At 45.4% G+C, this 12,451-nt stretch overlaps 1 protein-coding gene across 10 annotated transcripts in view; it reads right to left on the bottom strand.

Annotated features, from left to right (window-relative positions):
* LOC119484208 (pleckstrin homology domain-containing family A member 5-like) overlaps nt 1-3,194 on the bottom strand; it is a 57,251-nt gene extending 54,057 nt beyond the window's left edge. For 8 of the 10 annotated variants that reach the window (XM_037762896.1, XM_037762894.1, XM_037762891.1 and 5 more), the window contains exon 1: nt 85-197. The gene's annotated coding sequence lies outside the window, so the exon portion shown is untranslated. Of the gene's footprint in view, nt 1-84; nt 198-3,056 lie in introns of those variants that run through there. The other 2 variants (XM_037762890.1, XM_037762887.1) reach the window with 1 other exon arrangement.
* Nucleotides 3,195-12,451: the final 9,257 nt, after the last annotated feature.

Genomic DNA, 12,451 nt, shown 5'->3' on the forward strand with positions numbered 1-12,451 from the left:
GGTTTGATGGTTGAATCCATGGACTGTGTACAGGATGTACTGGATAGGAGCTGTGTGGGTGTGTCAGAGTGCAGAGACACTTACTGTTCATTTACCACAAAGATACAGTTGTCCTGGGACGGGACGCCGGACACCGGGTGCTTACAGGTCACCTTTCTCTCATTGTGACTGCAGGAAGAGACAGAGAGAGAGACAGTGTGAGACAGTGAGACACAATGAGAGAGCGAGAGAGAGACAGTGAGAGACAGTGAGAGACAGTGAGAGACAGTGAGAGACAATGAGAGACAGTGAGAGAGCGAGAGAGAGACAGTGTGAGACAGTGAGACACAATGAGAGAGCGAGAGAGAGACAGTGAGAGACAGTGTGAGACAGTGAGAGACAATGAGAGACAGTGAGAGAGCGAGAGAGAGACAGTGTGAGACAGTGAGACACAATGAGAGAGCGAGAGAGAGACAGTGAGAGACAGTGTGAGACAGTGAGAGACAGTGTGAGACAGTGAGAGACAGACAGACAGAGAGACAGACAGACAGACAGAGTGAGAGACACAGAGTTTGAAATGTTTATTTCAACAGCAGAACATTGTTAGAGTTGGTGGTTCAGACTCCGACCTCATCACTCCCTGCAGATATGATCACATGACATATTGGGAGTGATGATTAAACAGATTTCCCCGTCGGAGCCTGCAGGTGGATGATGGGTGGATGCCAGGTGGTGGTGGGGCTGAAACAGCGGGCAGCAGAAGTACTCGTAAAGGGCAGCAGCAGCATTGAAGAGGCAGAGGGAGAGACGGGGGATTTTGCAGCTTAAATAGAGAGCCCGATTGGGAGGGTGCGTTTGTTTTATGGTACTGAGAGTGAGGCAGGTCACATGAGTATGTAGCAGTGCAGCTCCAGTTGACTGCCTGAACCATCTCACAAGCCTCACTCCATTCATGGTGTTTTTCTTTAATCACTTGACTGTCTCTTCATTCTTTCCTTTTTCTATGTAAATATAAATTATATATATATATATAGTGTATACATAATACTCAGTGAATTGCGTCCATGTGGAATGTCGACTAGTGTTTAATGTCATTAGTCGTGGAAGTGGATGAAGGGGTTCGGGAAATTTGATCTGAGATCTGCAAAAACTCTGGTGAGACTCGCTGCCAGACGACCGATCCTAACCTCAACCATTTGAGGCATACGACATGACACAGGAGGCTGTTGTAACTTGACTCTACATATTCCAATCTGCCCCAAACTTCACAAACTGGATAAGAGTCCCAGCCTGAAGACATATACGTTCCATTATTGAGTTATGGTGATAGCGCCACCTACTGGCAACAAGAAATGGTTGTATACTGCCACCCAGCCTCATAGAAGTGCCTTTTAAGGATGCCCCACAGGTTCTCAACAGGTCATTTACAGTGCCACGCGCTCCACGCAGAAAATACCCTCTAACTGTTGCGTGCAGTGTCCGACTTTCATGGAAATGCACGGCAGCGGGTACCCCCGACGTGCGCAAAGGGGCGAGGGCCCGTTCAACGCTGCTTGCAGCTTTATACTCGTGCTATTTGTGCCGTGTGCTACCAAACCTTCAACCTCTGTAGCACCAGTGCAGCCATGCCGTGGTCTCATCTGTTTATAGCAGTTACATGAAGGATTTACACTTCATTTGACAATGATATATATATCTATATCTATATATAGATATATATATATCTATATATTGATGTGTAAACATGCTGCATACAGCATCTTTGAATCCACCTGGGAGCAAGGAGAAGGGACGTGAAGACAAGAGGCCCTCATAGGATGCGAGGATCTATCCATTATGTACTACATGCCTTCACTTACGCACATATAGGACATATAGGACATATAGGACATATAGGGTACTGGTGTACCGACTAAGATGCACAAATAAGCAGTGACACAAACAGGTCAGACCAACTGGCGGGAGGGTTTCTAACTGCTCTGCATCACTAAACTGAGCCACAGTGAAAATTAAGCTTTCCACTCAATTTGCATTGAAGTCTGGTTTCAAAGAGAGATGAAAAATAAATAGTTTTCTGTCGGTCACGCTCCCGAGTCAGTTCCTATCACCTTGTTCACCAAAAGCTCAGCTCCAACTGTCTTCAGGCCAGTTTCATAGAAACACAACAGAAACACCGTCTACATCATTGTATCACAGTGATGGAGATGCTTTTCTCTGGCTGTGTATATTTAGCAAAGCTTTGTCCGACTTCCACAGTATCCATCAGCTCAAACATCCCCGTCCTTCACAGCCATTAGAGATATATATATACATATATGAAGCTATAGATGAAGCTGTTCACACGGTTGGTCTGTCAGCTGAGCCGAGGCTATCTGATGTGACTGTCAACACTGCTATATAGACTTTGTGATTGTCTTCCTGTTAATAGAAGAAAAAAAGACTTTTTGATTTCCAAGCCCAATAGTTGGAAAATGAATTCTCTATCTCATTTAGACAGAACATAAACTGTGATTATTTCAATAATAGATGGATAATAGAGTTTGAGATTGTGTATATGGAATATATAGATTTTACACCTAATAGAAAGAAAATAGTAATATGATGTTGTATATTTCACCTTCATATATATATATGGATGCTTTCAGAAAATCAAGAGTGAAACCTAAAACTGGTCATTAGTTAGAACTGATGTGGGAAAACAAAGCAAAGCAACGAGACAATGGAACATCTGGATGTGATGTAGTTCTTCTGTATAAAGACGAGCAGCCGATGACGGTCGGTTCAGCGACGGCGATGACAGTAGCTGCTGAGGAAACAGCACCTCTGAATCAGCCGGCTGAAACAGCAAACAAACAGCTCGGAGCCGCGCTAAAGCAGCTCATTTTATTGTGCTCATATTTTTAAAGGAAGCCTTGGCAACAGCACGTGTGAATCCTGCATCACAACCTACACTAGCAATAAATAACCTCTCAGCATATGCCACACTGTACGGCATATTTCACAGCCAGGAAAATATGCACACTCCACACACGGTAAAAAGACACGGTGGCGTTAAAGTCCACAGCTTGTTGACTCACCAGAGGGATCGTAGCAGGACTTAAGGAGGCTGGCAGAGCAGACAGAGCAGGACGAGGACGGCTTTGCTCCGGCTGAAGGCAGCTGTGCTTGTGAGCGCTGCTCAACAGCCCTCCCTCCATCCCTCCATCCCTCCCTCGCTTTCTCTCTGCTGCTCTGCCTGCACCACCACTGTGCTGCTGTTATCAGACAGATGTGTCAACGTGGATAATATATATAAATATATTTATATAAGGCTGCAGAGCCTTCAGGCAGTCCGTTCAGGTGTCTCAAAGGAGAGTATGGATTCTGTACAGTGCTGCACTGCTCGTGCTCTGCTGCCTTCATAGGCAACACTGTCAGTTTATCTACGTGTGATTTGATCTCTTTGGATCACTAATTCATCTGCTGTTTCATTGTTTCATCACCAAACCTGCTAGCTAACATTAACAAACAGAGAAAATAGCACATACTGTACAACACAGAAGCATTTGTGAAGCTGAATTCATGCTTTGAGTATAAACTGAATGGCAATGCTGTCTCTCAACTAAAATGATGCATTTGAACTAAAACACAACTGTTCCTGGAGACGATGTTCCCCGTCACCTACACAACATGTAGAATACTGTACAAGCACTAATCTGAGCTAGAAGCTATGAATAAGAGGCAGATTTCATCAAATGTCCAGGATAAGTCACTATAATGTTGAGGATCCTCTGAGACCAGCTGTCCAAATGGAAATCTGAAGCATATGCATTGAAATAATAAATATAATAAAGACTTGTCAGGTGGAAGTACCTCCAGTTATTCAGAGCTACCACACCTCCATGACGATGAACACAAGTCCAGATGGAGCTCGGAGGACATGCCAGGTACCAGACAAACACTCCAGATGTGCCCAAAATATATATATATATATATATATAGATATATGTATTAACCATGGCTATGAATTATTATTTATTATGAATTAGTTTATTATGGACTTTCAATTGACTAACACTTGAAACTGAAGCCATTTGGCTGTTTTAACTCTTTGGTATTTTCTGAAGCAGTTTTTGTGTAGTAGTAGTAATACGACTAAAAGATACGACAGGTACAGTAAACCATGTGTGGACTCTCACTGGCCTGACGTCAGATTCCTGGCCTGCATCATTATCCCAGGACAGCTCTGTTTGTGTCCACCTCATGAATTCAAGTCCAATATTCACTCTTCTTTTAACTCTGCTGTTATTCTCCACCAACTCCTGAAACAGAACACTTGTGGGCCGTATAACCTGAACAATGAGCTGAAAGACGCTGACAGCTGAGAGGAACTGCACAACTGGTGATATTATCGATGGGTTTGTCACTACGAGTCACACCTCTCACATCATACTTCTTAAACCTCTTAATTCTTAAACTTAATTGTTAAAATAACAACACTGTGTACAGGCATGCTAGCCAACACATTCTCACTCCCAACTCGTCAGCTTGGTCAGTTCCCCTTCTCACACGGGATACCTCTCTTACGTGTCAATATATGTTCATCTCATGCATCAACTGAAAAGGTACTGATATGTCGATGCTGTGTGGTTGTGTGTAGATCAGTGGTTCCCAACCTATTTCCTTGATGACCCAACTTGTATCTAAGAAAAGTGAAATTCTATTATTTTATGTATATGTTAGCACCAGAACCAACAGCAGACCGGACCCCGGTCTCTTCTTAGCCTAGCCTCTTAGCCTTAGCTAGCTAGCTTGGAAGCTTTGAGCAAGGTGGCTGTGTTTCAGTAACCAGACTTCATTCGGCCTGCCTAAGCTCCATCCACGCTCCCCCTCTTTGCCAATATTTGGATTAGCTGGAATCGTCAATGTCAACTTGGCGAATGCCGGAGCCGCCGCCGGGACCCGCCGGGAGCCGCCCACTTTGAGCTTCAGAAACCTCTGGGTGACATCACGCAGACTACGTCCATATTTTATACAGTCTATGTGCCTAACCTTAACCACTGGAGGTCAATGCCTAACCTTAACCACTGAAGGTCAATGCCTAAGTTTAACCACTGGAGGTCAATGCCTAACCTTAACCACTGAAGGTCAATGCCTAAGTTTAACCAATGGAGGTCAATGCCTAACCTTAACCACTGAAGGTCAATGCCTAAGTTTAACCAATGGAGGTCAATGCCTAACCTTAACCACTGAAGGTCAATGCCTAAGTTTAACCACTGGAGGTCAATGCCTAACCTTAACCACTGAAGGTCAATGCCTAACCTTAACCACTGGAGGTCAATGCCTAACCTTAACCACTGAAGGTCAATGCCTAAGTTTAACCACTGGAGGTCAATGCCTAACCTTAACCACTGAAGGTCAATGCCTAACCTTAACCACTGGAGGTCAATGCCTAAGTTTAACCACTGGAGGTCAATGCCTAAGTTTAACCACTGGAGGTCAATGCCTAAGTTTAACCACTGGAGGTCAATGCCTAAGCTTAACCACTGGAGGTCAATGCCTAACCTTAACCACTGGAGGTCAATGCCTAAGCTTAACCACTGGAGGTCAATGCCTAACCTTAACCACTGGAGGTCAATGCCTATAACTTTAACCACTGGAGGTCAATGCCTAACCTTAACCACTGGAGGTCAATGCCTAACCTTTACCATCTGCTTCTAGACATGACCATGCTGTGTCCACTAGTTTTCTATTGCCCCCATATCACCAAAAACAAAATGATTGCAGGTTTAACGATTGGAAGTGGCAGATCAGAAAACAGTAATATAGCTTGTACTTACAAGATACAGTACCTAGTCAAAGACAAACGTGTTCAAGGGGTAATACCAACCAGACAGTGGTACTCTACCAAGGTCAAGGGGTCACTATAACCTTCACATTTACATCCACAAGTGTTTGTCTGCACACTGACCAGAGGGGACAGCTACAGAGTCCCATGATGAACTATGTAAGAGCATGTCAGACCTTACAGCCAAAAATGGGATTAGTGTTTGAGTCCATGCAAACTAATTACAAGTAGCCTAGAGTTAAATTCTCCTGTCCTCTCTGTGTAACATCATCAAAACTCATTTACATACCGAGGATTATGGGAGATTAAAAACTGCAGCCTAGGTGTGAAGATTTGGGTGTTTTGTGCTGTAGATCTTCTGTTCACTGTTGAAGTGGGAAACCAGCTGTGAATATTTGAGTATTCTCCTCTCAAACATCTTCTCTAAGTTTCCAGCAGGAGAGACACTTTTCTGGGCAAAAGAGTTTTGATAGCATTTCTCCCGATGGGTGTCCTGCACAAGTCCCTTCAGTTGTTTCTGCAGTGGAAAATGAATGCCTACATCTTAGAGCCGTGTGATTCTCCAGCTATAGCAAGTGTCCTTTATGCTTCACCATTCTTCTGTCACTTAGCAATCTCCAGATGTCGTAGGTGTGAAGCTTTTACAATTCAAAGACTGTATATATTATTAAACATGTATACTGTTTGCTCTGAGCTGAAACATTAAAAACAAGATAAAGAGGTAACCCACTGCCTCGACACAAGCTGTTAGATCACAGAGACTGAAGGCTGAACATGAACATTCTCTGAAGTGACTTTAGTCGGAGTGTTTTACTGTCTGATACAGTTTCAAAGGCTTTTTCATTCTGCTCAGAGTAAAATTCAGAGGAAACATTGAGTGTGATCAAAGCGATCTCATCTGAGAATGGTTATATCATCTCATTCTGCTGACTCGCTATAAGCAGCGTTTATTGGAGAGCTTCTGTAGACTTCAGTTAGGGACCCACTGTTTAAGAGAAACCAAAAGAACAAGACAACGACACCGAGACCAAGCGGGCCTGTCAAGCTTTGTGCCTCATTCCATCAGACTCATTACTGCCTCAGTTAACTGGAGCGAACCAATGTAACTTCATCACCCACTACAACCAATGGTGTAACTTCATCACCCACTACAACCAATGGTGTAACTTCATCACCCACTACAACCAATGGTGTAACTTCATCACCCACTACAACCAATGGTGTACCTTCATCACTCACTACCACCAATGGTGTAACTTCATCACCCACTACAACCAATGGTGTAACTTCATCACCCACTACAACCAATGGTGTAACTTCATCACCCACTACAACCAATGGTGTAACTTCATCACCCACTACAACCAATGGTGTAACTTCATCACCCACTACAACCAATGGTGTAACTTCATCACCCACTACAACCAATGGTGTACCTTCATCACTCACTACCACCAATGGTGTAACTTCATCACCCACTACAACCAATGGTGTAACTTCATCACCCGCTACAACCAATGGTGTACCTTCATCACTCACTACAACCAATGGTGTAACTTCATCACCCACTACAACCAATGGTGTACCTTCATCACTCACTACCACCAATGGTGTAACTTCATCACCCACTACAACCAATGGTGTAACTTCATCACCCACTACAACCAATGGTGTAACTACATCACCCACTACAACCAATGGTGTAACTTCATCACCCACTACAACCAATGGTGTACCTTCATCACTCACTACAACCAATGGTGTAACTTCATCACCCACTACAACCAATGGTGTACCTTCATCACTCACTACCACCAATGGTGTAACTTCATCACCCACTACAACCAATGGTGTACCTTCATCACTCACTACCACCAATGGTGTAACTTCATCACCCACTACAACCAATGGTGTACCTTCATCACTCACTACAACCAATGGTGTAACTTCATCACCCACTACAACCAATGGTGTACCTTCATCACTCACTACCACCAATGGTGTAACTTCATCACCCACTACAACCAATGGTGTAACTTCATCACTCACTACCACCAATGGTGTAACTTCATCACCCACTACAACCAATGGTGTAACTACATCACCCACTACAACCAATGTATAAACCAATACCAATATATATATATATATATATATACACTATTCAGCAACCAAAATAGTCGGATATTTGGGACAAGTAATGTCATGTTTTCTTCAAGATGGCGGTAAAAGGGAAGCTCTTGTTCCTGTTCTATCAACGACCGTTGCGCTCGGGGGGGCTCTGGGGTTGGTCTAATGTAATGACTTTGGGCCTTTGGAAGAGTACTATGCACTTAGGCTACAGTGGATGGAGCACATACGGTGCATTAAGAAAAGAGGCCAGAGCCACCGTTCAACAGTGGGAGGACATGGCAGTAAAGGGGACAACGAGAGTGGAACACATTAGCTGAGATATTGCTGTTTGAATGTACATGAAGAGCAGGGAAGACAAACAGGCTAATGCTCACACACACAGATGAAACACTCTTACTGTAGCTGCATCCTGATAGCAGGGCTTTTATTTTTTATACTATGTATTTTCCAAGGAAGAGCTGGTCTTGCAAAGCCGGCTAATGGAGCCATTAAATGGCACCTCTTGAAACCTGCCAAAAACAGATCTGAAAGTCTGTGTGTCCTGATGCTGTCTCACATTCATTACAAATGACAAGTTAGTGGATAACATTTTAACAACAGCTGCCGTTTCTGGGATGGAAACAGCAAACAGCACAGCAGGTGTTCCATTAATCTAGGACTGTTTATGTTTCATCAATTAATCTGTTGACTTCTTTTTATTAATCATTTATGAAATACTGAAAAATCCATCACAATGTCCAAAAGTCCAAGGTGATGTCTTCAAATGTCGTTCTTTCCAAATACAAAGTTTACAATGATATAAAACAGAGAAAAGCAGAATATCCTCACAACCAGTGACCACTGGGAGCAGCCCAGTACACCTGTAACAGTGACCACTGGGAGCAGACCAGTACACCTGTAACAGTGACCACTGGGAGCAGATCAGTACACCCGTAACAGTGACCACTGGGAGCAGCCCAGTACACCTGTAACAGTGACCACTGGGAGCAGACCAGTACACCTGTAACAGTGACCACTGGGAGCAGACCAGTACACCTGTAACAGTGACCACTGGGAGCAGACCAGTACACCTGTAACAGTGACCACTGGGAGCAGACCAGTACACCTGTAACAGTGACCACTGGGAGCAGACCAGTACACCCGTAACAGTGACCACTGGGAGCAGCCCAGTACACCCATAACAGTGACCACTGGGAGCAGACCAGTACACCTGTAACAGTGACCACTGGGAGCAGACCAGTACACCTGTAACAGTGACCACTGGGAGCAGACCAGTACACCTGTAACACTGACCACTGGGAGCAGACCAGTACACCTGTAACAGTGACCACTGGGAGCAGACCAGTACACCTGTAACAGTGACCACTGGGAGCAGACCAGTACAACTGGGAGCAGACCAGTACACCTGTAACAGTGACCACTGGGAGCAGACCAGTACACCTGTAGATGGTGTGTGGTGGTTCCATGCTTGTATTTCAGGGCTGTCAGGTTAAGCTCACGTTACCATGACAACAGGTGCAGTGTCCTGTCTGCTCATCGATGTGAGAGAGCAGCTGAAGCTCTCTGTGTGCAGGTTTTAACAAGGAGCTCTACTGCATTTCACTTCTCTTCTATTTCTGGTGTTTCTGGTGTTTCTGGTTATGAGACGGAGTTCTGTGACTACTCAAGTGCTAAATTCTCTTTAGTTCAGCCGACTGTTAATTGGAGCTGCAGTCAGAAGAGGAAACCAAGAAGCACCTCCGTGTTTCAGGGGAAACAGGTAAAATACATTTAGTACGACCACGTCCACTGAAGCTCATCAACAGCTGGACGAGGTGGTACGTTGAGACGTTATGAGGTGTTGTCTCAGTAGGAGACCTTAGTATGAGTCTGTTGGTGTGTGTCGGTGTGTGTTGGTAGCCACTGATGGCTGATTAGTAGCCAATAACTTCACTGTAGCTACAGACGTCCTCACAGCTGTCTGTAGCTACAGACGTCCTCACAGCTGTCTGTAGCTACAGACGTCCTCACAGCTGTCTGTAGCTATAGACGTCTTCACAGCTGTCTGTAGCTACAGACGTCCTCACAGCTGTCTGTAGCTACAGACGTCCTCACAGCTGTCTGTAGCTACAGACGTCTTCACAGCTGTCTGTAGCTACAGACGTCTTCACAGCTGTGTGAGAAATCAACAACACCTCTGACACTTCCTTTGTGTTGCTTGGCAACAAGGAAGAATCTGCTCATGACTGCATCGTGATGTGAGCTGGTCTGAGAGCAGCAGTTTGGCAGCTCCATAGAGGACGCTCCTCAGTCTGTGTGATGTTTGTGATGCTGAAGGCAGAACATTGTGCTGAATACGTAGAATGAGCATGTGGATATATAGACAGGTGATGTTTGAACTATTCAATCAAGTGACACCTGCTGTTTTCACCAGGTGAATCTACCATCTTCTCTCTCTCTAACTCCCCCCCCTCCCCCCTCAGAGCTCCAGTTGTCGTGATTTAAACATCAATCGTCGTTCTATTTGTCACAGTTTTGCTCCCTTTATACATTAAAATGAGCTTTTCTTTTCTCCCTCCTTTCTTGCCATTTCTTCTCCTCCTCTCCTCTTGGGATTCTGTGTGTTATTGTGCATGTTTGTGTGCGTGTGTGTGTGTGTCTGTGTATTTCCCAGCATGCCCCACATATCCAGCTTCTGCTCTCCAGTTGCATCCTGGGAGATTTGCGTCGCAGCCGAGGCAGCAGTATATTTAAACTCTCCTTCTACCCAGAGACGGAGGATCTGAGACACAAATTCATCTGCACATGACACGTTGGAGTCCGCTGAGGAACTCCAGACACCTCTCACCTCTACGAGGAACTCCAGACACCTCCCACCTCTACGAGCTCTACGAGGAACTCCAGACACCTCTCACCTCTACGAGGAACTCCAGATACCTCCCACCTCTACGAGCTCTACGAGGAACTCCAGACACCTCCCACCTCTACGAGCTCTACGAGGAACTCCAGACACCTCCCACCTCTACGAGCTCTACGAGGAACTCGACACCTCTCACCTCTACGAGGAACTCCAGACACCTCTCACCTCTACGAGGAACTCCAGACACCTCCCACCTCTACGAGCTCTACGAGGAACTCCAGACACCTCTCACCTCTACGAGGAACTCCAGATACCTCCCACCTCTACGAGCTCTACGAGGAACTCCAGACACCTCCCACCTCTACAGGCTCTACGAGGAACTCCAGACACCTCCCACCTCTACGAGCTCTACGAGGAACTCGACACCTCTCACCTCTACGAGGAACTCCAGACACCTCTCACCTCTACGAGGAACTCCAGACACCTCCCACCTCTACGAGCTCTACGAGGAACTCCAGACACCTCTCACCTCTACGAGGAACTCCAGATACCTCCCACCTCTACGAGCTCTACGAGGAACTCCAGACACCTCCCACCTCTACAGGCTCTACGAGGAACTCCAGACACCTCTACGAGCTCTACGAGCTCTACGAGCTCTACATACTGTGTGAATGCCTCTGGGCTTTTAATCAGCAGGCCACCCGACTGCTCCACCTCTTAGAGGGAAACTGGAAACATCAGCTGTTAGTTTGCAGTAATTAGTGTCAAAACTTCAATGAACTATATCTTTCTGCTTTACAGAGTAGTGATGTGCATATTTACAAGCACGATCTTCTCTGATTTTCAGAGTAAAATGCTGCTCCGACCATTTCCCCTCAGCACATTTATTTATTACTGTTGATATTTGATATTAGCTGGGCAGACAGGGCAATGGCCGCTGTAGCTCTGTAATGTAAAATGACAACATGGTTAGATACGGCAGCACGGAGGGGCGGTCTGTGTCCTTCAGCCTGACGTATCATCAGTGTTCACCTCCCTCTAAGTCATGCACACGCACAAAGTTTGGTGACTTGTGTTTGGTGGATTATTTCTCTGTTGTTACAATGCTAATGGTCATTGTATTCTACATGGTTGAAAGCCTGTTTATTTACCTTCGCAATGATGTCAAACTTGTAAGGATCATGCATTTGTGGGATGAGCAGCACAGCTGATTATGTGGGGAGCGCCCAAGAAAAATTTGCCAAAATGCTCCGTCAATGGTAAACAGTGTATTCTCCTGTTGGTGTTGACTCTTGTTGTGAGTTGTTTGGTGGATGATTTAACTCTCTATCAGTAACAAGGAACAAACAAGACATATTGATTGATTGAATCCACCGTCAGGAGCCTCAGTAGCGGTGGAAGATCCATACGCAGCCACAACAGCCTGGCACCTCCTCCTCATGCTGGTCACCAACCTGGTCACACGTTGCTGTGGGATGGCGTTCCATTCCTCAACCAGGATTGGTTGCAGGTCAGCCAGCGTGGTTGTGTTGGTCACTGTAACACGTACAGCACGCCCAAGCTGATCCCACAAGTGTTGAATTGGGTTGAGGTGTGGACTCTTGGCAGGCCGTTCCATTCTCTCTACTCCCACATTGTGGAGGTAGTCTGTGATAACCCTGGCTCTGTGGGGG

The sequence above is a fragment of the Sebastes umbrosus genome, unplaced genomic scaffold (assembly GCF_015220745.1).
Source record: "Sebastes umbrosus isolate fSebUmb1 unplaced genomic scaffold, fSebUmb1.pri S37, whole genome shotgun sequence".
NCBI lineage: Eukaryota > Metazoa > Chordata > Actinopteri > Perciformes > Sebastidae > Sebastes > Sebastes umbrosus.